This window comes from Sorex fumeus, unplaced genomic scaffold (genome assembly GCF_029834395.1).
Source record: "Sorex fumeus unplaced genomic scaffold, SorFum_2.1 ptg000007l, whole genome shotgun sequence".
NCBI classification, from domain to species: Eukaryota; Metazoa; Chordata; class Mammalia; order Eulipotyphla; family Soricidae; genus Sorex; species Sorex fumeus.
Genome location: NW_026606064.1, coordinates 25052412 through 25080109, shown reverse-complemented (window position 1 = coordinate 25080109; position 27698 = coordinate 25052412). Strand labels below are relative to the sequence as shown.

General features: G+C 41.4%; 1 protein-coding gene across 5 annotated transcripts in view; it reads right to left on the bottom strand.

The window, feature by feature from the left end:
* Window positions 1-27698, bottom strand: part of MPPED2 (metallophosphoesterase domain containing 2) — a 206634-nt gene that overhangs the window by 158389 nt on the left and 20547 nt on the right. The window lies entirely within an intron of this gene.

The following is a 27698-nucleotide window of genomic DNA, read 5'->3' as shown; positions in this document are numbered from 1 at the left end:
ATCCCTATAAAGAGGAATGGTACTGTAATTTAGGACTGAAGATGGAGCCCCCAGTATACCAAGTGTAAAAGAGAACAAAGAAGCCAGAATTCCACCTACCACAACAAAACAAAAGCTCAAAGACATATGACTTAACTAGTTGCTTCAGAAATGGGTCTCTTCTCCTATTTTCTGAAACTATGAGCTGGTGAAATGCTGTGAGTTTAGCTGTCATGCCCCAGAATAGGCGCTGAAACCCGGTAAGTAAGCGTAACAGAACCAGATGTATAAATATATTCACATTTGTACCAAGGGCACTGCTTTCCTTTAACTGCTGAACTGCTGTATCAACACTGTTCTATCACCAACTAATTATAGCTAACAAAGCCCACTGCACCGACCCCATTGCCAAGTGTCTCCTCGCTTTTTCCCTAGTACAAAAGTACAGTGCTGACATTCACTGAATATTAAGTGGTAACAATTTAATTATTTGAGCACTGCATGTGATATGTATTCATGGTCCTTGAAGTCATACTATTTCAGGTGTTTTCGTGGCAGGCATGCCAACCACAGTTGGACCACTGAAGCCACTCTGATGGCACACTGTTGGGTCACAAATAACCCACAGAAATGTGTTGTCCAGGGTTAAATTGTTTCCCAGACTTGTAAGCCAAGAGCCAAGTTAATCAGTTTACAATTCTGCATACTGGCCTTGCAGTTGTGAAAAGTACTGACACTACTCAATGTCAGTTAGGGCACAGAATTGGTTTGGCAGTCAGTCAGCAACTGATTCTAAACAACCTAACTGTATGGCAGGTGCCCCCAGCGCAGGTGCTGGGACGACAAAGAAGCAAGAGTGCAGTTCCTTCAAGAATTCTGCAGGTGACTGTCCATTTGTTATTCAACAATGACCTTTATTTACCTGGTTTCTCTTGGGTCTTATGGTCTTTTCACAAGCTTCTACTGATCACCTTCTATGCACTTTGAATGGAGCTTATCTTTGATGTTGGGTCCAGGACAGTTGAGGTATAATGTGAGAAACAGCATACATGTGTCTCAATCAAGGACAAAACTGATGTGGGCAGGAGAGTGGGGAGGGATTTAAAAAAAATGCCTGGCCCTGCTTGAGGACCAGGGCAGAAGTACAGGACCACAGCCACATGCACAGAGGTAATAATTTTGAACATCAGGACAAAGGATCTTAATAAGGCTCACCAAGAGCCATGAGAGCAGCCTGAAGCTGGGCCTGGCACTAGGATTTAAACCAACCTCAATTTGGACAATGAGAAGGAGAAGCAGGGCTGTCTGGCCACAGGAGTTGCCACAGGAGATGCGGAAGTGCTGTGCATCGAGACATGCAAAGGAGCACGGAGCATGGTGGGGAGCTGGGGGCGGGGGCAGTAAGGATGGAGCAGATGCTGAGCGTAAAAGGCTGATAGCACTGGGAGGAAGGGAGGAAGAGAGAGAGACAGACAGAGACGGAAACAGAGAGACAGAGACAGAGAGAGACACAGAGAGACAGAGTCAGAGAGAGAGAGATTCAGAGAGAGAGAGAAAAGAAAACTGCCTGCCTTAGAGGTGGGCTGATGGGGAGGGGGGGTGATGGGAGGGAACTGGGGATACTGGTGCTAGGAAATATATACTGGTGGAGGGATGGGTGTTGGAACATTGTATGACTGAAACGAAATTATTACAGCTTTGTAAAGATCTATCTCGTGGTGATTCAATAATAAAATCTTTTAAACAAAAAAAAAAAGGAGATAACCAAGTTGAGGTGGTAGGAAACCTCCTTGTCCCATCTGTCACTGAGAAGTGACAGGGCCACGGAGAAAGCTGATGTGCAGGAGTGGCTGGGATGGGAGGGGCCGAGTGGGGGACGGGATGTAAGAAGGCTGCCTCTCATTTAAAAGCAAAACTCTAGACAGAGGATGATAAAGCCAAGTTCAGTTGAACTGAAAACAGGAAGGAGAGGCAAGGAAGGGAAAGGCAGTAAAAACCCGATTAGAAGAATATAAACAGAGCCCATCAACAGGATGACACTGTATCTGAGGATGAGAGAAGTGCTAGGAAATGAACTCATGGCCCACTCTAAAGACAACCCCTGTAACCTGATCTGGCCCACATTTTATCATGTATGATGTGCCGCTATGGATTCAAGTTTGATGCTTTTCCCTTGGAGTTTTTTGCCGAAGCCCTCCTGCTCAGTTTGGCAGTATGTGAAGGTGGAGATATGTGGTTAATTAGGTCGTGAAGGAGAAGCCCCCACGAATGGAATTGGAAGCCTTTTGAGTACTGGGTCAGAAAGGACATTTTCCCTGCCCCTTTGGATTCTTCTCAGCTGGAGAAGCTAGTAGATAAGCAGATTAGTAGAAGAGAAGAATGAATTTAATGGCATATACATATGGAGATTCTACATGGATGCTAATGAAAAATGGGGCGAAACAAAAGTATTTATCCAAAGCTAAGAGAAGAAAGAGGGGCCTGGAGCTTCAAGGAGGGAGGAGGGACACTCAAGATGAGGAGAGGAAAATACAAATGACAGAGTGGACGCGGGCCAGAGCAATAGCACAGTGGGTAGGGCGTTTGCCTTGCATGTGGCAGTCCTGAGTTCAATATCCAGCATCCTCTGTGGTCCCCCGAGCACCACCAGGAGTAATTCCTGAGTCTAGAGCCAGGAGTAACCCCTGAACATCGCTGGTGTGACCCAAAAAGACAAAACAAAGAGTGGATGCTGGCTAATTACATGAGTATCCTTCCCATCACAGAAAGCTTTCCCCAGTAAAACACATATTTGTATTTTAAAAATATCCATGCTGAGCAATGAGCCTGATTTTCATTCATCTAGATATTTAGAAAGAGGCCTAAGGTCCTCTGGAATCTCCAGGGCTCGGACCAACTTTAACTCCAAAAATCTACATGCCTAATTGATCTGTCTTAGCAAGACTTGCTCTGGACACTGAGAGGCTTGAAGAAGCTGCACCTGCTAGAGCCAAAATTGACTAAGGCATCTGGAATACTGATGCTGAATTCCAAGGGTCAAGAACAGTAACAATGATGAGGAGGCACAACTGGAAACAGTGTTCACTTAGTAGCCCGGTGATACACCTTCCATCAATTATTTCTCATTTATTCCTTAAGGCAGGTAGTCCATCTTGCATCAGTTTCACAGAGGAAGGAACTGAGACTCTGAAAATTTAAGCACTATGGCAAAGGGCTAGAAGGTGACTACTTCCAGCTTAGAACTCAACATCTGCTGCCCGCCATCCTCGAGACACGCAACCTCCCCTTACACGACACAACACTGCAAGCCTGATCTCAACTACCATATTGTCCTCAAGTGGGGCACACAGATTGTAAATCAAGAACAAAATGTTGGTCCTTTTAAAACTGGTCCACTGAAAAAATGTCATCATATGGCTCAATTCTGAACAGCAAAACATAAGGATCATCCAAAACACAAAGATCATCCAAAACACAAAGATTCACTTTTTAAATGTTGGAGACAGGGGGCACTCACAGGAAATAGGTGTCTAGTTGATTCAACACAATGGGTTTTTGTGTATTAAAACTCTGTCAAAAGAAAGCTAAATCTCCCCACACCCCCCTCAACCCCTACCCCTCAACTCATCAAAGCCAAGTTTTCCAAGGCTTAATGTCTAACTACTAGTTGTTAATGGATTCATTGTTAAGTTAATTGTGCTTATCGGAAGAGCAGGTAACTTCATATTTGCATGGCTAATGGGTCTTCTTTAAAGTATGTGGCCATTTCAGTTGGGTGTAAATGTTCTCTAACATTTTTTTCAACAGAATTGATACTTTCAAAGCATCAGTCATGCCTAAGGCAAAAAGACCATTTTTAGCTACTTATGGAACAGCACTGACTATATCTCAAGACAAATGTTTATTTGGCAAGCAACTAAATGTGATGCCAGCATTAAAGCACCTTTCAAAATAAATCCAATGCAATAAACTCATATTGTGTGTGTGTTGTGTGTTTGTATTGTGTGGAGAGAGGGGAGAGTGTGTTTCATGACAATTTAAGAATCACTTTTCTCTTCATGTTTATCCCTTTCTAAAATACTGAACCACAAAATTCATGTACCAGAGGAACCATAGAAGTTTCCTTTTTTCCTTCTATGAGACCAAATGCTTAGTACCCTCATGCAGTACTCTGGACTTTTAATTTGCCCATGATTTTCACAGGATTCCAAAGCACAGACCTGGTGTGTCACTTGTCCATGATCATACAATTAACATGTCATCAAGGAAAAAAAATCAAGTCAAGGGTCTAAGAACAATTTCAGTTGTTGACTTATTTGGTGTGGGGGGGATGAGAGGGGCCCACATTTGGCAGTATTGAAGGCTTATCCCCATGTGTATTCCATATGTCAAAAACAGTAACAATGTCTCACAATGGAAACATTAATGGTGCACCTTGAGCAAATCGATGAACAGCGAGAGGACAGTGCTACTCTCTACTCAGGGATCACTCCTGGTGGAGCTTGTGGTACCACATGTAGTGTTGGGGACTGAACATAAGTCAGATGCATGCAAGGCAAGCACCCTACCAGAAGTATTATAACTCTGTCCCCACAAATAATGATTTATTTGAAATAATAACAAAGAGAATACCCTGATATGTAATAACTTCTTATTAACACTGGGCAATCTCTATTTACTATTGAGTGCCCATTTTATGACAACTCTCAGGTTTACCAATAGGACTAGAAATCTGTCCTACACCCCCAAGGTTTTTAATTCTCAGTTTTATTTAGGGGTTGGGCCATAGAGAGGAGCCACTCCTGGCTCTGTGCATAAAAGTGACCCTGGTGGTACAGAGGGATCCGTATCTAGTGCCTCATATGAAGCCAGGGTGGTCGCCCAACAGCCATGTCCAAGGCAAGTGCCCTACTACCACTATCCTTCTGGCCTCAGAATTCTCTCTTTTATTCAGTCAGCTCAAACAAATCACAACCCTCTGGTGCTCAGTGGCAAAATTCATCCCAATGCATGTTTTTATAAAGAAAACAATTATTGTCAAAGGCTGTTCACCAGCTACAACAGCAGAATTGTTGTAATAAATGACATATGGCATACAAAGTCCACTATTTACTCTCAGAAGTTTTACAGTAAAAAGTTTACCCACTACCCCAGGGGAGTTTTATGCTGAGTGAAGTTAGAGGTAGAGAGTGCAACACAGAATGATCTCTGTCACATAAGAGATAGAAAGAAACATAATGGTGGAATCAGAAATGTTCAAAGACGATGGAAACAACGAACATGCAAACTGGTATTCAGTAGGAAACATACCAGTGGAGGTGGGTGGGAAACAGCACGGGGAAGGACAACATCTATGGTGGAGAGAAGCCTTCGACCAGGAGAAGGAGGTGGTGCTGAAAGACGGGGTTATGGATGAAATGCTATCAGTAACAGTTTCATAAACCACACTGCAAAAACTTACATAACAAACAGAAAAGGCACCTCTCACAGAAGCAGACTGTTGGGTGGGAGGCAAATGAGGGTGGGGAACATTGGTGGAAAGAAGTGAAGAGTGGTGAAGGGATTGGTGTTCTATGCCTAAAACCCAATCATGAATAACTGTGATTTCACAGTGATGAAAGACATAAAGTTTGTCCACTCCTAATTTGTCACTTGACAATTATTATAAAATTATTCGTTAGGTAAAGGTATAAAGATAAAGGTAAAGGCCCTCATGTTGATTGTCGATTTGCTCAAGTGGGCCCAGTAACGTCTACATTGGAGACTTTGTTGTTACAGTGTCTGGCATATCGAATACGTCAAGGGGAGCTTGCCAGGCTCTGCCGTGCGGGCGAGAGACTCTCGGTAGCTTGCCGGGCACTCCGAGAGGGGCGGAGGAATCGAACTCGGGTAGGCCATGTTGGCCGCTTGCAAGGTGAACGACCTACCGCTGTGCTATTGCTCCAGCCCGTTAGGCGTTCGTTAGGCACTTTAGTAACAGTTTAGAAGGATCTGTTTTTGACTGGGGCTTTTCTGTGTTACTAAATTACTCTCCAAATTTCTGCATGATCTGGGAGTGTGTGTGTGTGTGTGTGTGTATACACATATATATGTATATACATATTACACACGTTTGCATTATTTTTGTATTCTTCAAAATTTACTCAGAGACACACATTGAAGTATGGGAATTTGGATTTTGGATGTGACCAAACCATGAGCTGATGTCATTTATTTCTTCTCAAAAACATTAGAAAATTAAGGGGATAATTCCTATAAGGACAGCATTGGACTTTGAGTGGTGAACTTAGAATAGTATATGCAGATGTTAATTTACTTTGATGCATACACGAATCATAGAATGTTGCAAGGTATGACTTCAATGGAACACTGAAATGTTCAGGAATTATCTGATCCCACAAAAACATAGAGGTTTTAGTCTTTGAACTGTCTTACAACTACTGCTTGAAAAATCAGTATAAAAACAAATAATTCTTGTTGATAGATCAAATAAACTTTGTTCAGTGAGGTTCAATTGAGTCCCCTCCAGTCTTAGTCATTTGCAAACTCAGCATTCTTTTATCACCTATAAATTTGTGATTCTTTTATGAACCTGTTTAAAATAACTTAGTAGCTCCCTGGGTTAATTAAAATGCTTAATTGTTTGTTTTATATCAGCATGAAAGTAAGGATTTTTAAGAATTATTAGTTTTCAGGAGTAGCCAATGTGCTGTTTTTACTATTTTAAACCTCACATTTTTGCTTGAGAAAGTCTACATACCAAACTGTAATCAAGGTGACGTAAATTTTATGTACCTATGTAGGCATGGAAAGAGGAACAGTGAGAAAGAGCAGAGTGACAGAGACCCTTCAGGGTCACTTACAGCACAGAGCACTGAACTGGAATGTCTTCATTCCTGGCTGGGAGAGCCTGAACCAGTTAATAACCTTTTCCAAACTTCGGTCTCTCCAGTCTCTCCTCTGTACACTGAGAGTAATAATGTGACTTGGCTTAGAAGGCTGATAGGAAGATTAAATAGCTATTGCTTATAAAGGCACTGGTGCATATTAAATGGGCAATAAGCATCATCACTGAGATTCCTTCATGAAATATACTGACTAGAATAATTTTGTTTGATGTGTGCGTGGCAAGTCTTTACAATTAGTACATTTCACCTGAGCCTTGAACAATTAGAAGTTTACAGAGTTAAGAGCAAGGGTCATGACATTCAACATAAAAGTAGAAGTACTTAAAAAACAAAACAGAAGTATGAAGGAATGAGGAAAGCAAGTCAATGTCAAATTTACCAGAAGGTTAACTGTCTGCTGGACCCTGCATTTGCAATGTGAATTTTCCTGAGGTAGTACAAACCTGCACCGCTCTGCTTTCAAGTTGTTATAAGCTGAGTAGGATTGAGTGACCTAGATAAGATGAATTCCAGGCAACAAATCATCCTAATTATAACTTGTTCATGAATAGGTAGTTGAGTACTCCAAACATCACAAAAATAACAAAAACTATTAGCTTGGAATGATGGAGTCGAAGGTCCAGACCACATTCTTTTTACAGGCCAAACTTTACTCACTGCACTTGAAACAGCTTTCATTTAGTGTGTTCACAGACGCACATACACACACACACACAAAAAAAAAAAAACAAGAAAACACAAATCCAATCATACTCAGGCTCTGATCCTGGCCACATCGAGCTTCCATCAGTGCTTGATCTGTCACTGTAGCACTGTTCTTCTGTTGTTCATTGATTTGCTCTAGCGGGCACCAGTAATGTCTCTATTGTGAGAATTTTGTTACTGTTTTGGGCATATGAATATGTCACAGGTAGCTTGCCAGGCTTTGCTGTGCGGACAGGATACTCTCAATAGCTTGCCAGGTTCTCTGAGAGGGGTGGAGGAATCGAACCTGGGTCAGTCACGTACAAGGCAAATGCCCTACCGGCTGTGCTATCGCTCCAGCCCAGTGCTTGATAAGATGTTGGTCCTGTGACAACACACTTATAAAATTGCCCTATTTTATTTAAATCACTCTTTGCTAGATGCTTTGGGAAAGAGGAATAATCAAGGTAACTCTGAATTCCTCAACATTTGCTACAAGTTTACTAATTTTTTTTTTTCTTAAAGCCTCCCTGCAGCACGTTTGCTTTGCACCTTTCATTCCTGCACTAGGCTGAGGAAGGCCCATTATCTTAAAAGCCTTCTGCAAAACTGCTAACTTGTGCAACCCACCCGTCTGCTCAGACTTAGGCACATCAGGGCTCTTTCTGCGAGGATCCGGACAGGATAGATATGATGAAAAAGGGGTGAGACCACTTGTAGCAGGAAGATAACTTCCTCCAAAAGCTTTTTCCTTAAAAAAAAACGGAAAACGAAGCACAAAAAACCATATTGATACTCCTTGTGCCCTGTGATCAGATATTATCCAGCCTGGCGGTCTCTGGAGGTTCTGCTTGATGATTGTTTGAAGCGCTCTTCCTCAAGAGGTGAACACGTGACCGCTGTCATCCATAAAGGCTGAAGTGAGTGTACTTAGCTAAAGGGCACTATAATAATTTTTCTCTTCCACGTGAGAAAGTTAGCCTTGAAAATTCTCTGGCTCACTGCCTGTTTTTAAATCATCTTTTAGGGAGGGTTGGTCAAGGGTACATATTAACTTGAACTAGTTCCTTTTCCATTCTCGTATCAACTGCTATTTAAATTAACAAGACAGTCCCTATCAAGTCTTCTGATTTGCTCTCAAGGCACTGCCCAAGCAATCTGGGGGGGGGGGGGGGGGGGAGGGGGAGGATGGAGGGAGGGGAAGAAGAAGGAATACTGGGCCACACCCTACTTAGGGTTCTGTGTTGGGGGGGTCAGGGGGTAATGGGGAGGGGGCTGGTTGCTCCTGATAGGGTTGGGGGACCTAGAAAGGTTCAAAAAGTGGTTGCATTTTATCTCCCCAGGACAACCAGCAACATTTTAATAGACAGGAGGAGAAGGAGAAGGCGGAGAAGGGGAAGGAGGAGGAGGAGGCTGCAGCTGGAGGAAGGCAATCCTATCTGATGCATTAAACTTGATCAGCATGCGGGCTGGTACCACACACTGTGATTTCTGTTGGAATAGAAGGTGAGGGTAGTCTGAGAAAGTCGCTGAAAAGATTTGTGACTCCTAACTCCAAACCAGTCTCTGATTTCAAAGGAATGATTGCATCTCCCCTTCTGGGCTGGAGCACATCCCTGTACCAGGGAGTCATAAAACTCATTTCAGTAAGTACAGTGGGACGAGAATATAATTTCTCTTTGTTTGTGCCAGAGCCAGGGAGTATTCCCATTACAACCCTGCAGAGGGGCTATGAGAATAGCCAGGAATTTTGATGTGATTTTGCCAAAGCAAAACTTCCCTGAGTGCTGGTGGCAATTGAGCACACAGATCATTTTTATAAGTACTTGCCCTGAGGGGTATGGACCAGCTCTCACACATCTACTCGCTGCAGAAATACACTCGCTCTCAGAAACGCTCTCTTTAGCTCTCGTAAACTTCAGCCAGGCCTGTCCCTAAAAGCCCGTGTCACAGCCCTCACCTGGGGAAACTTAATGCACTAAGCCCTCTGCCTCCTAAGGTGCAGAGCTCAGATCGGGGCTGTCTCCTTCCAGGTGCCAGACCAGGAAAGCAGGGGCAACAGAAAGGAGTGCTGCTGGGTTTCTGAGTTCAAGTTGCCTTTCACAGGAAACTGAGGAAATTTAAGAAACTCACTCACTGTCTATTCCATAAACAGGACTCTGGTGGAAAGCTGCCAGCCTAACAAGTGAAGTTAGCCACTTTGCCCCTTCGCAGTACATCAGAAACTGTGCCGATATAATCTGATTGCATCAGATGATAGGACCTTCTGGGTCCAAAAAACTGAGCTGCTACCTCTATTGAATGCAAGATCCAGAGGGACTGAGTCTCTTGCTCAGGGTCAATGTCAGCTGCAGAGCTGCGTCCGTGCGCCATGATTCCCAAGTCCCCATAATAAAAAGGATGGCGACCATCCATGAACGCTCTTTACCAGGCCTCAGGCACCGTGCCAAGCACTTTATGAACATTACCTCATCTAGTCCTTGTGAGAACGATCTAACAGGGGTACTATTAATCCCATTTTACAGATGAGAAATACTGGGTTAATGAGGTTAAATGATTTCCCCAAGGTCCAAAGTGCCATAAGCAATGAAGTCTCACCCACAAGGGAAGTCCATCAGACGTCTGGCTTATTCCCTACATTACCTCCCATTCGGTATTTGTCTTCTAGGCAACTCCAATGTAAAAATATTAATAATAATAATAAAAGTTTTCTACAGATCTGAAGATTCCAGTTATCTATCAGGCATTATTTTTAAATATCTACCAAATGTGCAAATTTCTGCTTTTGTCCACATTGATTTTTCAACCAAAAACATTCTAAAAACTCTAAAGCTTACCTTTTATCAGGTGTTTTAACTGCTCCCAATACCATTTGCTTCCATCTTTAAGTTCATTTAAAAGAAAACCAGATGGTTCAATATAAATTCCTGCACGAAGTTTATTAGGATCCCCAGAAAACTTTACAAGCATAATAAGGTCTCTTGACAAAGAACATGGATCCAAATTCCAAATATACACACTGACAACCTCGGGAATATGGGCAAGTTACTGAGTTTCATGCTTCAGTTTTCTTACATTTACAAGTACTTTGTGGGGTGCAGGGGAGAGGATAAAAATAGTTCCTTCATAGAGGCTAGAGAGCTAATACAGTGGGTAAGGTAAGCTTGTTTTGCTGTGGCTGACCTGGGTTTGATCCCCAGTCTCCCATATGGTCCCCTGAGCCCCTTTAAGAGTGATCTCTGAGCACAGAATCAGGAGTAAGCCCTGAACACAGATAGATATGCCCCCAAACCAAAACTGAAAACTAAAAATACTTTCCCCCATAACATTGTGCTGATAAGATACTGAGCAGTGTCTTGACCAATAATAACATGGCTGACCCGAGTTCGATTCCTTTGCCCCTCTCGGAGAGCCTGGCAAACTATCGGGAGTATCTCGCCCGCACGGCAGAGCCTGGCAAGCTACCCGTGACGTATTCGATATGCCAAACACAGTATCAACAAATCTCATGAAGGAGACATTACTGGGCCCACTCGAGCAAATCGATGAACAATGGGAGAACCGTGACCGTGACTTTATTATGTTATTTAAAACAATATTTATTTATGGCATAAATATTAACATATTATGTGTTATTTCTGTTTATGCAAACTTTCACAAAATTGCCCTAATTTCAGGAGGTTAACAAAACCTGAACATTCTTTACTGATGAGTTCCAAACACAGCTCTCATCTACAAAGAAAGCACCCTGAACTCTAACTGGAAAAGAACAGACCATTTTGTAACTCATAATTCTACTCCACCTCTTGAAATTATTATTCACCTAGTACCATTAAAAATGTCAAGTCTTCTATGTTGCCCCTGTACTTCATCAAATAGGTATTATTTTACATGAAATAATGCGCTAATTCAGTCAAATAAGAATCAACTGAGAAGCCAGAATCACTAGAGAATTGCCCTGATCTACAAGAGTTTCTTCTCAAAAAGAAGAAAAATAAATAAATAAAGTGGGGTGGGATGACATTTTCCTTCCTAATTATAAACATGTTTTTTAAGCTTAGGAAAAGATAATATTAGTAAACTTAAGAATATGTATACAAAAAAAAGAAATGAAAGATGAACCTATATTCATCAACCCAGAGAGAATATGTTTTGTAATGTTTTGGTATCTTTCCACTATGCATTTTTAAAACACAATTGGCATCACTCTGATTCAAATTCTTTCTTGCTCTTGGAAATTCTTTCTTGCTCTACTTAAACCAGTATAAGGCAGTATTTTTACTATGACTATAGACTCTTTATAAGCATTCTTGCTGGCTGCAGGATTATTTCATGGGTTGGTTTTGCCATGATTTTCTTAACGGCCTCCAACTGCTGATCTCCCCCCAAAGGCTTTTAAGCTGTCAGGGCCAGACAAGATTTCTAGATACACAGACCGACCAGTGGGGCCTGCCTGGGTGGTAAACAGGGCCATTTTGGGAATGAGCTACACAACTTCTCACCGTGATGTGAGAAACTCTGTGAGTCCTACTCTTCAAATGCCAGCAGACTAGAGTTCAGTGATGTGTAAACCCCAAATGCCAGTAACAATTACAGCAACTCCTCTAAGATCAGTAAAGCAGGATTCTATAGGGTCCTGGTCAACCCAGTGAACTCAGGCAGCCCCAACACCTCCCACACTTACCCCTGGAGTCTGCTCAGTGTAAACACAGGGAACAGATGTGGCTCCTTTTCTCATCTTCCCCTGCACCATTTACTTCCAAAAAACCACTGTTCCATCACTACTCAACACCATTTGCTGCCACCCAACCACATCACAAAAGGTACTTTTTAAAGTAATGCACCATGTTTATTAGATTTTCTTCAGGAAATACACACATACACACACACAGAGAGAGAGAGAGAGAGAGAGAGAGAGAGAGAGAGAAGATAGGGGGTTATTTTAGGAAAGAAGCAATAACAATGTGAAGTTTTCTCAGAGTTTTCTCAGAATGTGCCCCGGGAATGAAAAATACACTTATGAAATCCCCATCTTACCTCCATGTTGATGCATGACCAACATTTTAAACTCCAAAATTTAGTGAGGCACTTCTCAATTTAGGAAGAATGATGTTGGCTCCAGAAACTTCTGAATTGCACAGGTAAGACAGTATAGCAGGTAGGGTGCTTGCCTTGCATGTAGCATGCCCCGGATCGAATCTACAGCACCACACAAGATCCCAAAAATATTGCTAGGAGTGGAGCACAGAGCCAGGAATAAGCCCTGAGCTTCCCTGGATGTGGCCCAAAACCCAAAAGAGAATGAAACTTCTGAGTTATGTTTGCATTTGCCAGGGTTAAACAACAAAAGAGACGGGTTGCTTTAAGCAGTTAAAGGTTACACAAAGACAGTTACTTGTGAAGTTCTAGGCACAGGGGCTCCAATTTTCAAAATTATTCGTTGTTTCGGCTTAAAAATAACAGAATCTGGAAGAAACTACTTCAAGTCAAAAGTCAGAACGGCCCAAAAGTAAAGGTTTGTCCCAATTTCTGATTCAAGTCTCATGAAAGAGAAATCACCAGTTCAAAGGCTTGCGTTATGGCCAGTATTTTCTGGTTTCCTTAAACAGCCTGCACTCCTTGGGTCCCAGAAAGCTTTTCTCCTCAGGAAGCTGATATTTTTTAAATGATTGTCTAATCTATAAAATTACTCTCTTTGAGATAGACAACTGGGAGACCCAACAGTTCCCTGGGCAGCATTAATAAGTTAAGATGAGAGTTCACTCTGTCACCTTGGCAGGTCCAAACCCTTAGCCACAATAGATTGTTACAGAAAAAGGACCTTCACCCATGTACTATTAAAGATTTATGTATGGAATCTCTGGGGGGGCAGGGAGACCTGGGGGGGGGGATATTGCAGGCAGACACAGACGAGAGTGGGTAGATAATGATTATTTGGGAAATAATGAGACTAAAAAGAAATTGCATAGCCCTAAAGTTAGCCAAAAGGCACAAAAAACTACAATCTTGAGATGTAATCCTGAGCTCACCAAAAATAACAACCCAGGCACCATCCAGAGAAGGTGAATCTCTCTGGAAAGGAGAAGTTAAAGGAGAATTAAAAAGGTTGTGATAAGAACATGAAAGGATGATCAACTCCCTACCTGCCCTACACACAGGCAACACCAAAACTAAAAGTTCAAGACATTGAGGTTTACGGTTAGTTTTGAAGCAAACTAAGGAATAGGGTGGAAAACATATACCCATTCGGGGCCAGGGTCATTGTCTAGGGATTAAGGCATATGCAATTCAATCCCTGGCACCACAAATGATCCTTGAAACATTGCTGGGTGCAGTCCTAGAAGGCCCCAGGACTGCAGGCCTGCGCAGCACCAGATCCTTGGCCCCAGACCTCCTGAGCACCTCCTTTAGTCAAAAATGAGCACATTTTTCCTAGATTTGGTTCATCCTGGGGCAGCCTTCCCCACCAGTTCACAGCTAAGTTCTCTGCCCTCATGACAACCCCCTTCCCAGAGCCATGGCAACTCTGGATTCTACTCAGTAAGTCCCAGAAAATGCTTCTCCATGACCCTGAACAATTCAGAAATTCCTTAATCCATGCCCCTGGGAGCACAGGGACAAGCCATCAGAACCCTTCCCTCTGCTTTGCCTTTCAAGAAAATGAGGGACTACTTTAGCCTCTTATACTTTGTAACCTGCTAGCAATGCAGGAAACCCCAATAATGGAATCATCATATGGAATGTCACAAGGGTGACCTCGGTGGTACCTGATAACCTGGATGACCCTGGTCCTATTAGAACTGGACACAAGAAGATAATCATCTCAGCATCCTCTCCACTGTTGTAACAGCGAGCATTCTTAGAACATAATAAATAAATACTGGCCCACCTATATTTGGTAAAAGCATATATACAAAGAGATAGGCTTTTGTCTTTCTTCGACATTCTTCTTCAGGAGACCCCTCCCATAATCTGTGAGCTTCCCTATCTTATTTTTACTTTCCTTCAATAAAGTCTTTTCTGAATTCAACCATTTGACTTTCATTCCTTTGCTTTCCATCTTGATTTCTTGAGGACAAGAACCTCAGAGCTTGAACCACTCTAGCACTCGTAGGTTGATGCTGTGTACTGGCTGCCCTGATAGTCAATCATTAGTACAGAGTTCCATACAACCTTAAATTAACTCTCAAAAATCATAGCTCACACCAACCCCAAAGGCTGATACATCTGCAGGATTCTATAGCAACATGGGCTGGCCCATCCAGCCGGCTCTATCCTTGCTGCCCTAGTGAAGGATGGCACAACTCTCTTCCCTCTCACTCCTGCCACAGAGCCAACCACTCTCACTCAAGTGCAAATCACTTCTTTAATGATGGGCTTTTCTTTGCCCCAGAAATAACTGAGCTCAAATCATCTGAACTGGCCATTCTGCTGCCACTCATTCCACCCAGGAGTTGCTCCAGTAACTACTTCAATAATGTCACTCTTATTGAAGAGTGAAACCAAAAGTATACTGACTCAAAGATTTTTTGTTTTTTGGCACCAGAAAGCAGGTGATGGAAGTGTATTTTACAAAGCACAGATAAGAAAAGGAGGCTGATGTCATGAGAACTGGCCCCTACCTAAGTGTGACACTAAGCAATCTCAACACTCTTTCTTAGATCTGTTCTCTCAGGCCACCGTCACACTCTGAGATAACTGAGTCAGTGAGCAATGAAAGCAACCAACCATCCCTTCACTGCAGTCTCAGTTTCTTCACACACTCAGTCAAGGGCCCATGTCCACATCTATGTTTAGCACTCTCCTGGGATCGTGTTCTTGATTTCTTTAGGGGGCTGGGGACTCATAGTTTTGTTTTATGGGGTCCATACCCTATAGTGCACAGGGGGTCACATCTGACAGTGCTCAGGGGCAACTGTGTAGTGCTGGTGTCTGACCCAGAGTTGCAGCATGCTAGGTAAGCACTGTAACCTATGTACCATGTCTAGCCTCTGAACATAATCTCTGTGAAGATAATCACTTTCTCTCAAGGGATTTCAAATGATCCTGAAGGTTGGAAAAATAGTATTTTTTCCTTCTTAAATTATTCTACTTAGCACAGATGAATGAATTATTGGCCTTCCAGGTTCCCAGTGAAAGTGGATGCATTCCCATTTTTAATTCTTCCTTTTCCTATCTTCCAATCCCAGTGGATTTAGAGAGGAAAGTCCAGGACGAATACATAGGGAATGCTCAGTAATTTGAGCCAAAAAATTTTAGAATGCTTGCAATGCAAGGCTCCTTGGAGACCATCTGCAAAAACCAGTCAGGATCCGTTCTATTTTACAGATGAGGGAACAGAGATCTACACCATTTGCATCTCAGTCCAATACACTTTTCAGCAGAGATTGCCCAGTTCCCTAACAATGAATTCCTCCATATTTGTGTTTCTGAGTGAGAAAAGTCATCCCAGGTCATGATTCTTTTCAGAGCCTCAATCTTTAAAACAATTCCAAAAATATGTTTGTGGATCTGGATTGTATTTATTTCATACTTCTTCATGACTTCAGTTCCACATGATTTTATCATGAGCATTGTTTTGGAAAAGAAAATAGTCAAAACAAACCTTTATTTATTCTTCCGGTTTTTTTTTGTTTTTTGTTTTTTTTTCTGTAGGGGGAGGTTGCCTCCCAAGCAGTGTTCAGGGAACCTGGAGTGGGGCTGGTGTGGTTCCCCAGCAACACTCAACCCAGCTGTGTGAGCCAGAAGGCTTTGTACACTAGAGGTCCAGCAATGCAGTGCTGCTCAGGCCCAAGGGTGCTGGGTGCTGTCAATACCAGCTTTACTGAGGGGACCACCTGGGTCACACCTGGCTATTCTCTGAGAACCATGTGGTGCCAGGGATTGTTTATGGGGCCTCGTATATGTCAGGCTCACATATCAGTCATTCAAGCCAAGTCCCAAACCCCCAAATCTAAAACTTAAAATGACTGTTTAAATGACAGGTCTGTGGCCTCCCCCTTGAAGACTGACCCATAGAATAAGGCTGCATATATTTCACTGACCAGTTGGAAATTCAGATCACACTGGGTGACTTCCTTTATCCTTGGCTTTCTCACCTGCAAAGTGGGAATCATGCCACTATCTCTGAGCAGTTATGGTGGGAATTATATAAGAAACTGTATTACAGCATTTGTTTGGTATAGCTAGCCAGCAAGCCTCTGTTTTTTTTTAAATTTTTATTAGTGAAACACCATGAGATACAATTGTAGACTTACAAATTTTTGTGCTTGGGTTTCAGTTATACAATGATAGAGTTCCCTTCCCTCCACCAGTGCCCATTCTCCACCACCATTCCAGTATCCCTCCCATTCCCCATCCCCTCTCCCACCCTGCCTCTGTGGCAGGGCATTCCCTTTTGTTCTCTCTCTCCTTTTGAGTGGTGTGGTTTGCAAAAGAAGCATTGAGTGGCAATCATGTTCAGTCTATAGTTTACTTTCAGCATGCATCTCCCATCTTGGGAGGATCCTCCCAACACCCTTTATTTGGTGCTCCCTTCTCTATCTGAGCTGCCTTTTCCCCTAACATGCGTGGCTGGCCTCCAAGCCATGGAGTAAACCTCCTGGTACTTATCTTAGCTATTCTTGGGAGTTAGTCTCCTATTTTGTTACTTTATGTTCCCCAGATGAATGTAATCTTTCTATGTCTGACCCTCTCTTTCTGACTCATTTCGCTTAGCATGACACTTTCCATGTAGTACCACTTGTACGTAAATTTCATGACTTCATCTTTTCTAACAGCTATATAGTACTCCATTGTGTAGATGTACCCAAGTTTCTTTAACCAGTCATCTGTTCTCAGGCACTCAGGTTTTTTCCAGATTCTGGCTATTGTAAACAATGTTGCAATGAACAAACAAATGCAGATGTCACTTCATACTTGTTTTGCCTCTCTGGGATATATTCCCAGGAGTGGTATTGCTGGGTCAAATGGGAGCTCAATTTCTAATTTTTTGAGAATCGTCCATACTGTTTTCCAAAAGGGCTGAACCAGTCAGCATTCCCACCAGCAGTGAAGGAGGGTCCCTTTCTCGGCACATCCATGCCAATACTGGTTGTTTTTGTTCTTTTGGATGTGGGCCAGTCTCTGTGGTGTGCAGCCAGCCTCTTTCTAACTGGTTTCCATGGACTAATTTAGGCTGTATGTCCTGAAACTTAAGGGGAGAAAAATAAAACTAAGATGCTCTGAAAGAGAGAGGGGAGCGGCTCCCCTAAAATGCTAAACAAAGGAAATACAGTATGATGAAGAAATGGAAAGAATGAGACAATAGGGCCAAAGAGAGAGTATAGGAATTAACAAGAGTAAGGCACTTGCCTTGAATGTAGCTGATATGGGTTCAATTTATGGTACCGTCCGTGGTACCCTAAACACTATCAGGCCACTCTGGACCACAAAGATAGCACTCAGTACTACCAGGTGTGCCCAAAACAAAAAGAGTGGAAAAATAAGTAAAACCATAAGGCTTAATTTTATATTCCAGGTTCTAATTTAATCAATGAATGCTAGCAATATATCACTGATATAAAATGCAAACATTGGAGGATAATACAGATGGAATAATTTCCCCCAGAAAGAATTTGTGAGGTTATTTCAAATAATGATCAGTTCCAGACACAGGTGGGTTTATTTGCTGGCCTATATCAAGGAATCACTGAATATCTGAATGAATGAATGATTATAAGAATGACGATCTGGGCCAAGACCTAGCTAATAGGGCGGAGTACATGCTTTGCACATAGGAAGCCTGGTTCAATTCCCAGCATTGCATGGTTCCTCAAGTTTTAAAATACTTCTGCCTTCAAATTATTAGCTCCAACTTTTATTGGTGGAACTGTGTATAAAATACAATATAAAATTCAAACGTACTTTTGGAAATACAAGTATAGTTTCATTTATTTGTGACTTCTGATGGGTATAGAAAGCAGCCATTACGTCAAGACAAGTAACTATCTTTCACAATAACAATGTTTCTACAACTCATATTTATTTCTGAAAGTCCCTGCCTAGTTACTATGAGATTTAACACACATTTGTAGTAAAATAATCTACCAAGACTGTTAGTTTGTTTTTGTTTTTGTTTTTATTTTAAATTGGTTACATAGCCAAAAAGGAAACCTCTCTAATCAGCTACCTTGGTCACCTCTATAACATGCAAATATTTCCACCCTTAAGTTGATAGGTCCATTTATACATTTATACTGTTTGGAAAAACTATTGGATCAACTTTCCAAATATCTCTATGACAAATAGAAAATTGCTGTTTAAATAAGTATATGAGAACTTCTAACAACAGAGACCATGAGGGGTTGAACTGAAAAAGATATTAATCTAATGAGTCTAAAAGTATTGTTAATAGAAGAAGAAAGTCAATCATGAGAATTCACTAATGAACTATATTCCTTGAGCATGTTGTTGAACAAAAACCAAAAAGGTCCTGGCAGGAAGATACAAATGACTAAGAGTGAAGATGTTATCTCTAGACAGAAAACACAAAAAATGCTTTCCTATGTGCCCAATACAATCCCTAAAAAGAAGGCATAACCCTTCTCAGCAATGTAGAATTGCAAGAATAAGTAAAACAGCATCAATACACACATATGAACATATGTATGTTCTTTATTATCATTCTACTTGTACAGGTGAATTCATTCATTTATTTGGGGTTTTGAGCCACAACCAGCAATATTCTCAGCTCTCTGCTCAGAGATTCATGCAGTGTCCAGGACTGAAACCTGGGTCTCCTACATGCAAAGCATACAGGCAGCCTGTTGAGCTATTTCTCTAACTCAGTCTAGTAAATGTATTTCAGGCCTGAAAACTTGGAGTTGTAATTAATCATCACAATTCATGTCCAATTGTCATTCTCTGGTTGAACACAGAGTCGTTATTCCCAGGTGAGTAAATGTCTTATGTACTGTACTTTATAATCTGCTTTCTCCTTTTTTTTCCCAATATCTTCCTTTTTACCTTATTCATTCTTTCCTTGTTCCCTTTTACTTTTTTCTAGTTTGGGCATGTAACAAAAAAAAAAAAGAAAAAATTAAAAACATAAAAATGTTTTGCAGTCACAACCAATTCTTTTCAAAATGTTAGAAAACCTGGTCTTCTTCATTTGGACAATTACAGGCAGAAAGCAGGATCTCGTTTCAAAGTACAGCTGTTCATTTGAAGTGGGATAGGCATGGTTAATTTTTTCAATGAGGAAATGGTGCTGAATGGAATAGGAAATAAAGACGTCTTTAGAGCTAGATTGGTGTGTGTGTGTGTGTGTGTGTGTGTGTATGTGTGTGTGTGTATGTATGTACGTGTGTGTGTGTGTATGGTGTTGTTTTGTCTTGTTTTTTTTTCTCAAAGAGGTCATCAATTTGATAACTAAATATTCCTTAGAGACCAGTTTAAATAAAAATCATGGTAGTGACACATGCAACCCCCAACCCTGCAGGATCCAGATGCAGAAACTATTAGGATCCCAATACATACAATTATCTTCTTTGTGAACCACACAGCAATAGTAACAAGGAGCTCTACAATTTTCATTAATAAAAGTTCCTTGTAGATAGGAGTAATATGTACATCCTTATGATTTTTAGAATATTATTTTGCAGACCACAAGAAATCCATGATCTTTATTTAACCTCAGATGCAGTCATAGAACTATGTTTTTGTGAAAATCCACTCTACAAAATGCAGTTCATTTGTATCCTGCGCAGTACAGATGGTACGCTTCCATGAAAGCATAATATTAAAAAGAAGCTATAGAGTCATTCCTTTACTTCTTTCCACATTAAATGATTTTTAAGATACTTTAAAAAATAATAACACAGAAACAGAAAATTGCAGCCTCTTCAAAGTCTTACTAGAAAAGGTTAGCTATTTTACTATGCCCATATTTCTTCTTCATTGGGTATCCTTAAGCTTTCTTTTTGAGGAGGAAAAACAAAGTACAACAATGCCATATTAGAAATATTCTTTCATCACCCTAAATCCTTCCCATTCCTCTCTACTATGCATCCAGGTGAGGCATGCTCCTTTCCAAACAGCTCTGGATGCTCATGGATTAGCGAGCTCCCTGCTCTGCCAGAATATGACTCTAGCAGGGTTTGCTTCTGGAATGCAGTCTCCACCTTTCTCTAAGGGCATTATCAGCACTGGAGCTGCCTGCTACCTGTGGGGCTTTATCAATAACACAGTCAATAAGTAGAGGTTTTGTGGATAACCACACTGTGTCAGAGGTTATCTGAGAACTCATACCTTTCCCTGGACTTGCCTCTAAAGAATTTATGAGCTAAAAATTATTCGTGGAAGGGCAAGAGATTTGTAAAACAGGACACTGTGATCTGTTTTTGAAATTACTGACTAATGACATCAGCAACTATTGTTATTATGGTAAATTATTTTCAAGGAAATAAACTAGGAAATCTCAAATTGACTTCTGGACATCCATCCGTTTTAAGGAGATTTATCAAAAATCCAGGTAAGATACCAAAAGAGGAGGCTTCAATTTACCTCTGGCAGCTGCTGAGAGCAATCCTGCCTTTTTTTTAACTGCCCTCTCCTACATTTTTAACTTCCTGCATATTTGTGGGCTTTCTGATAAACAGGGAGTTAGCCATTGTCCAACAAAAAATTCAGCCCCAGAGTTTAGGCTCACCTAAAGGCTAAGATAATGGGCAATACCTAAGGCAAATGGCCAGACAAGGATCTGCAGGATCCCTGCACTCTCTCTCAGTAACATTCTTGTCAACTGATAAGAAATGCAAAGAGCCCAATTTTCATTAAAAGGGCCTCTATGACAAAGCCTTATCTTTAACTTCCCTCCATTTTCTATAACACAATGACCCAGTTTTCCTATAAAACCCCCCAGTAAAAGAAACATAGTCAATTTAGTCCTATACCGAGTTCCTCCATACAAGGGAAGCTCCTTTTCCTTTCTTTTCTACTTCAAATAAATTTTTCTACTTTCTGAGTTTGAGCACCTTTATTAATATTTTCATTCTTAAAAATATTGAAGAAACTGGGAATCATGGAGGAACAGAGACCCACCGTCGCTACTCCTGCATCAATACCAATTTCATAGGGTCACAAACAAAAATTAATGGTCCCTCACTCAAGTTTTTGTTTTGATTTTTATGTAAACCATTTTCTGTAGCCAACTGCCTGAAAACGTTTGATTGCTTTATACTGCCAACCAAGAGTGACTGGCATTTACTCTTAGTAAGCAGAAGTTGTCACAAACGACAGAAAGTGATTAGCAATCACTTGCTACACAACATGAGATAGTCTTAAAACTCCCATTTACCCCCTACTGAACCAATATCTCAGCTCATCCTAGAGAAAGCAAACGAGTCTTTCTCTAGCAAGTAACGTAAGTGAAAATATGAGCCCCTAGCTCTGTAGAACGCAACAAATTTGGTCACAAAGGAAAATGAAAGCAAGCACCCTAATACCAACTCAAGACACTTTAGTTGGAGAAAAACAGCCTGCATCCCATAACATTTTATGATACCAAATGAGATGCAGGCAATGTAATTTCACTTATGTGATTCACTTACAAGCAATGCAAATGTAATCTTGCTGATTACATTTAAAACAAAGGACTGAATCTGCTTATTTATAGAGCAGACCCATAGTCATGCAAAAATCATGCTACCCCCACCCCCACCCCCATCCCACCCTACCAGTGTAGAAGGAAAAAGAAAACAAGGTGGCTGAAGACCTTTACATTTCCATAAAAAGAGAGAAAAGGGAAGCAAAACTGTAAACTAAGCTGACCCACTAGGTTAAAACCCTTATTTGTCAGGTTCTTGCATTAGAAAACAAGGTCAAAATAGGATAAGTACTCCTTAACCTAAGTGTTCCATTTGCACACAAATAATGTCCAGTGTTTTGCTTGTTTTCCAATCATAGAAAGTGTTTGGAAACACTTTCCTCTAGGTCTGATTTGAAACATTCATTCATCCGTGGTGTGTGTGCATGTGTACATCACACATACAGTTAAATAGAGACAACAGACATAAATAATTTCTAAGGTGAAATGCAGATTGCTACAACCAGAATATAGTCACACTATATGGACTCCTCATAATACTTACTTTATGAACTGGTCAACCTAACAATTTTGGTTCTTGCACACTGCAGGAAATTTTAATCATCATTAAAATATCAAGCACTTTTATTCCAGAAATTTCCTATTATGCAGTTGAATCCTTAGACTGAATGTGATTAAGTTATTGCCAAATGTCACCTCTGCATTTCTGAGAAAGGTAAAACAACTGGAAAAATTCTCCTTTCTATGATGTGAAGTTTGTTGCACTCTAATAAGTACTTCTGGCTTGGCAACTGGACCAACATCCAGCTGCCAGTTACTGAGCTAACATCCCAGGCAGCTGGTGAATCTTACCGTTATCTCGACCTAGTTCTGCAGCACCTACGCACAAAGGGTTGCCACCAAAGCCACCCAAAGAGGGACATTGTATATGGCCAGGAACACTCCTTGTGGAGTGACTTGTAGCCATAGGGTTTCTTAACCTAATAAAGAAGATACACTTCAATTATCTACCAGATAATGCCAATACCAGTTAGGGATTACAATGCAATTTTCTGTACAATAGCATAACACCACTTTTCTTTGGTCAGAGACATCATTTCCAAACAGTAAACTCCGAGAAAGTTCTCAAAAACAGAGGTGCTTTTGAAATTATTCTGAACATCCAACCGCAGAGTCAGATCTCAAACTAAACTCAAATTGAACTTCATTTAAAAATGTACTCTGTGGAAGCATTCAAACTTCCATCTTTATGTCTACAAACTGAAAAAGATCGAGATGTTCATTTTCACGCAGCGGAAGCAGTGGGCCAGAAACCATTTGACTTGTTTGGAAGGGAAGCCATTCTCCAGTCCCACGGCATATGGTTCTGCGCATCTCATCCCCCACATCCCAGCAAAAATGTAATTGCTGTCCAAGTGTTCATGGGCTCAGAGCAGTAAACAGCAGTGGTTTCTAGAGCCCTGAGGTCCAGAGATGCTGCCAGACTTGACAAGAACCATGGGTCACAAGTGTGGTAAGAACACAAGAGATGATTATGAAGTGAAAGCAAAGTGTGACCCACCAGTGAAAAAACACAGTTCCTCTTCTTCTTTTAAACTGAGATACTCACTACAGAGATCCTACTTTCTCTCATGTTTGGGAGAAGAACCAGAACTGAAGACATTTTGACTACCCTGTATTATAGGTTCTACAGTTGAAAATGAGCAAATGTAACTGAAAAAGCTACTTAATGCAAGTAAATCAGATATCCTCCCAAAAAACATATTTTAGAAATTCTCCCTCATGTCCACTCAGGATTTATTGTCTAACCTAAACCGTAAGTTCCTTAAACTTTATTTACTGTCAAAAAAAAAAAAACCCATAGTACTAGAAACCAGAAATCCTGTGTGACCTTGACTAGGATACTCAACCTCCCTGGACTGCCAATTGGACATATTCGCATGCTTTCCATTCAGTCAGCATAGCACACAAATTTTTTTTAGAGACCCTTTGGCATTCTATTAACAAAAGCATGCATGATTGTTTCATCAGTTATTTTTTAATTTAGGCACATTTCATTGTCTCTTTAACTAAGGAGAAAACCCCAAGCATTGGGTTGACATTCTGCCTGTTTTTGGATTACAAGATCCAAGAAGACATTTGATTCTTTATTTCTTTATTATTATTAATTGTGCCAGATACCATGCAAAGATTTAGGGGTAAAATGATCGGCCAAACAGCCACATACTGGGTCTGGAGCAATAACACAGCGAGCAGGGCCTGTGTCTTGCACAGGGCTGACCTGGGTTTGATTCTCAGCATCCCATATGGTCCCCTAAGCACCCCTAGGGATAATTCCTGAGTGCCGAGCCAGGAGTAACCCCTGTGCATCAGTGGTTGTGACCCAAAAAGCAAAAATTGATAAATAAAAACAAACAAACAAACAAAAAACAATCACATCCCCTACTGACCATGCCACATCTAAGAAACACTTACTGGTTCACTGATGGAAACATTTTCTTTTTTCTGGTGTGGGTATCAGGGAATAAGGGCCTGAAAGAGGCACACCTGGCTATGCTCATCTTATTTCTGGCTCTGATTTCAGGGATCACACCTGGAGGGTGTGGGAGAACGATATGGAGTACCAGGGCTCAAACCCAGATTGGCCACATGCAAAGCAAGCATCCTACCTGCTGTTCTTTCTCTCGGATCTCAGATAGAAATGTTTTCCAATGACACCCAACTTCCTGCAAACCTTAGACGTCTCATGCTTTTTTTCCTTTCTCTCCTGGATGATATATGGCTTCCCTGAATCCATTAAATCAAACAACTCTTCCCTGGGTCAAATCATTTACAAGTTCTCATTTCCAAGTAGATGTGTGACAGGATTCAGTCACTATGGTCCAGATGACAAGAGCAACCAACAAACTACAGCTTGTGACAAGTGAATGGCCAAAGGAGGCACAGGCATTTTACTCCAAGTGTGAAAAAGAAAACTGAAGCTAGCAATGTTGGTAAGAGCCAGGGTTGGAGCAGGGATGACTCTGAAGAAAATGAGATTTTAAGTTTAGCAAAAATTTACCATGAGGACAAAAGTACCAAAGAAACACATATTGAAGGCTTTTGATCTGTCGAAGATAAATTTAATTATGGGACCTATGAGCAATGCAGGGAATCTGGCAAGGTAGCATCCGTGCTGCCCTCTCGAAGCTTCCAATTCCAGGAAGCAACACTGACATCTGTGGCTACTCGCTTAGAATTCCCAAAATAATTTTCACAAAGCAATAGCGCAGCGGGTAGGGCGTTTGCCTTGCACACGGCCGACCTGAGTTGGATTCCTCTGTCCCTCTCGGAGAGCCCAGCAAGCTACCAAGAGTATCCCTCCTGCAAGTCAAAGTCTGGCAAGTTCCTCCCCGTGACGTATTTGATTATGACACAAACAGTAACAACAAGTCTCACAATTTGTTGTGAGACGTTACTGGTGCCCACTCGAGCAAATCGATGAACAATGGGAAGACAGTGCTATAGTTTGCTACAGTGCTACAGTGCTACAGGGACCCAGTGCTAGATGGTTTAAGAATTTAAGCTGCATGTACTGTGAAGGTCACTCTTTGGCATTTTCTCCCATAGGTTTTTGTTGTTGTTGTTGTTGTTGTTGTTGTTATTGTTGTTGTGCTGTTGATTTTTGCTCTGAACATAGACTCTGAAAAACTGAGAAGAGATGTTGCAGACACTCTCCTCTATTCCAACAAGAAGAATGCTGTCTCTTTCCTGCTATGCCTGACCCTTTTCCCAAGATCTCCTTCTCTTATTTCCCAGGAGGATTTGGCTCCAAAAGACACATGCCAACTATATATGTTTAGTGGCACTCCCCCAGTCTGCCTGGCCTGAGTCCTTCACACAGCATCAGTCTCTGATTTTCTTCCTCTGAGCATAATACTGACACCAGTATAAGCAAACACAATGAGGTTTCCTGTGCTCCACCATCATTCTAAGTTTTCCATGTAAATCAACTGATTTAACCTTCACAGCAGCCCTCTAGCTAGTTTCCAAGACTGCCCCCTCATAGGCATGAGCACAATGAGGTGAAAGTATCTTGCTCAAGGTCACACAGATGGCAAAGGGCAGGTGAGGGAATCAAATGCTGGCAATCTGGTCCAAACATCCATGTTCTTAGTTACTATACTCTACTCCTTCTCCTCCTCACACACAGGAAGATTTGCCAGACCCTTAGTCGATGAATCTAAAATTACTACCAAAACTTGTGTGTCTGATTACCCCTCCTTGACTCACTTCAAAGTCACACTTATATTTAAAATCTAACCAAGAGACCAAAAGGAAGAAAGAATGGGAAAAATAAATGCCCCTAATTCTACATCCATCCAATACATCCATGGCTCCCTAATCTGACTTCCTATGAGAGTGAACAAGATCCATAAATCTGAGTATATTGGCTGTTCATCTAAACAATTCAGACCTTTATCATGCCTTTCTGAACTGACTCCAATTCATCAAAAATGCAGGAGCAGATTATATATGGCCCCCTCCATTAACTCAAACATGCCAATAAATTTCCAAAATGTAAGACTCAGCACCAAAACATGTACACATAGACATCTCCCCACCCTTCAAGAAGGGTGGAGAAAACACCTCATATACTGCCACTCTGCAGCCTGGGTCTTCTCTGTGCAGTCTAGAATCATGCATAATGCAACACGGCAACTGCTAACAGCAGGCGCACACCAGATAATTTACACTTGTTTTTATGGACACGAGGAACTGATCTTTGAAGCTGTCCCTAATGAGATTCCGCTTGGCCCTAACAGCATCCTGAGAGAGTGTTCCGGTTTTCTACTTGGCATCCGGTGCATATTTATAATGCAGAATACAAGCTCATTTAAATTGCACATGTGGATTTTGGTGTCTTCCCTATTTTAAAGAAAGATTTTCCTATCCTAAGGAGAACTGACTCCTCAATTACTAAACCATACTTTACCTAAACAATGTCACTGCCAGTCGCTAAAGGGACTTATCAAAGAGGCAGGCACTACCTGCAGGACCAAAATACTCCCCAAACTACAGCTCAGGGCACAAGTGCAGAAACTCAAGTTAGGTCTACGGCCAAAGGACATGTCAAGAAATTCTAATTCAACTACACCTTCTTTACTAGACATAGAAAAAGGGACAGTTCTGGAAATAATGGGGAGACAGTTGGCTAATTAAAAAAAATCCAGGGGCCAGAATGATAGTACAGTGGGTAGGGCACATGCCTTGCAATGCTGCCAACATGAGTGTGAGTTCTGGGACTCCATATGGTCCCCGGAGCCAGGAGTGATCTCTGAGTGCAGAGCCAGGAGTATGCCCTGAGCACTATTAGGTGTGGCCCTAACTGGGGAAAAAAAAAGAAATTCCTACCCCAAAGCACATTTGGAGCAAACCCAGTGCAAATCTCTATTTATTTTTACCTCCCCTTTTAAAGTTACTCCTATGGAAAATTATTTAAGCTTTGCCTTTTATAGCAAGACTTTTGTTGATCATTTGGCTTTCAAGAGGTTTTATTG